At 37.3% G+C, this 2,410-nt stretch overlaps 1 long non-coding RNA gene across 1 annotated transcript in view; it reads left to right on the forward strand.

Annotated features, from left to right (window-relative positions):
• Positions 1-2,410, forward strand: part of LOC117953143 — a 38,569-nt gene that overhangs the window by 3,102 nt on the left and 33,057 nt on the right. The gene's annotated exons all lie outside the window — the stretch shown is intronic.

The raw sequence follows: 2,410 nt of genomic DNA on the forward strand, positions 1-2,410 counted from the left end.
GGGTCCCCTGCTGTGGATAATCAACCTGCAGCATGCTACGTTGGAGATCTTTGTCTTTAAAATCAAATAGTCAGAAAAAAAAAAAATATATAGATAGAGATCCTATATTTTAATGGGATTTCTATCTATCTATCTGAGAAATTCAAGTGTTGCAGCATCAAAATATAACACACAGCACAAATACAGAATTTACATGAAATAATACTACACTATGAGAACAAATAATTTAAAGTAGTTAAAGTAGTTAAAGTAGTTAGCCGTTGAAGCTTCAGGATCCTTTCAGCCTGTCATGGTCTGAGTCGTGGAGGTTTCATTAGGTCAGAAGGTCCCAAAATAAAACAAAGACGATGAATGAAGGTGTGATGCAACATGGAGGAGCTCCATCCTGTGTGTTCGTGGTGAAGGTGGAGGGTAAAGCACAGGCAGCGGCGCCACCTTCTGGTACACAGCAGACAGGAAAACAAACCGTGGACACACAACCAGGAATTCAGAAGAAAAAAAAACTTGTTTTAAATGAGTGTTGGGATGCAATTTGGAAACAACCTTTAACAAAACAGTTGCTCAGAGTGAGAACGGGTTGGGAACCAAAAACTGATCCTCTCATTTTCTTCATCTTCTTTTCTTTACAAATTGTAAAACTAAAGAGGAAAAAGAAATATGCTTCTAGCATGCAGGCGTTAGTTGGGGGACGCTGCACGTTGTGTAACTGCTGCTAGTTTCAGTGGTTTACTAAATTGTGTAGAAGTATGAAAAGTTAAGAACTTTGTTAGCTGGTAAATTAAAATTTGAAATTGTATTGTCCCGAGCTGAAGCGTCACTTCCTGTCCACTTATTGAACATAACTGCTGTTAGATATTACTTTGTCTAATTTTGACAATGATTTTTATTATTTTTAACTAGGAGGGAATGATAATAAAACAATGAGCGGTGCACTACAGCATGCTAGTCTGACACAGATTTGACCAGTTGCATCCAACAGTGGTGTGTACGTACAGTAAAAACCTGTAATCTCCCGTTTTAATGGGATCAATAAATATCTATCTATCTATCTCTCTATCTAAGTGACAATTTCATCGCTGTACTTGAGTATTTTTTTATGTACAGTAATAAATGCAGTAATAAATGCAGTAATAAAAGTTGTAATATTTCAAGAAAAACACGTAATGTCTTAAGAAGGAAGTCATGAAAAAAGGTTTAAAAACGTCGTAATAATTCAGGAAAAAAGTTGCGAAAAACAACAATTATGAGAAAAACATGATGGAAAAAAGTCATGAAAATCTTGGGTTACACTTTGCTTGGATGTATCTACATAAGAGTGACGTGACACGGTCGTGAACCTCTCATGAACATTATAAACGAGTCTATTGTTTACGCTTTAACGCGGCTTTGAGTCAGGATCATTTGGTTTTTGTCATGACAAGTTAGGTTAGGGTTCAGGTGTCATGACAGGGTCATGAAGAAAAAGTAGTAATATTTCAGGAGAAAAATCAAATAGTTAAACTACATTTTACATGCAGAAAACTACATACAGAATTCAGGAAGGTTTTGAATGGAGGATGTTTTTAATGTAGTGGATATTTCCACAGTGTGTATAAGTACTTTCACGGCTGTAAAGAGTCTGAGAAATTGTAAATGATGGAAATAAAATCTAACTTTTTGTGACATAATATATGAATGTATATGAAGATTTTTTCCATCTTCTCTTGGTTTCTTTATGCACATTAATACACATTTTTACCTGGTGTGCCCAAACTTTCAAATCCCACTGTACATACAGAATTTTAATTCAGGAAGGCTATGAATGGAGGATGTTTTTAATGTAGTGGATATTTCCACAGTGTGTACAAGTACTTTCAAGGCTGTAAAGAGTCTGGGTTTTGTAAAACGTGTGTGATAAAATGAGAAACTGAGTGTGGAGCAGATACATTCAGTGTGGCCTACTTGATGAAGTCAGTGACTTCAAGGGTTCATGGTTTCAAGAATCCCGGTCTGTGTTCAAGCCTTCAGAAAACACTGACTCATATCTACAGGTCACATGATGCAGTGGAAGGAGCTGACATCCTGTTTCACTTTCCTCCACTAGATGGCAAACTGTGCTTTCCTCCCACATTCAGCTCTCAGGGGTCGTCACTTCATCACAACAGCGTGCGCCGAGCTGGGATGTGAAGAGTGAGAATGAGACATGACATTAAATTGGATTTTTTTCTTCTTTTTATATTCAAAATTCTGCATGTTTGCTCCTCAATGTGAACCAAAACAAAGCCAGAGCAGGGAGTTCAGTGTTGGGAGGAAGGTGTAAAACATAAAATAATGAAGGCAGCGGTCTGAACATGCTCATAACACACACACACACACACACACACACACACACACACACACCAAGAAGAAGTGGTTACAAACTGCCAGTGAA

This window comes from Etheostoma cragini, chromosome 11 (assembly GCF_013103735.1).
Source record: "Etheostoma cragini isolate CJK2018 chromosome 11, CSU_Ecrag_1.0, whole genome shotgun sequence".
Taxonomy (NCBI): domain Eukaryota; kingdom Metazoa; phylum Chordata; class Actinopteri; order Perciformes; family Percidae; genus Etheostoma; species Etheostoma cragini.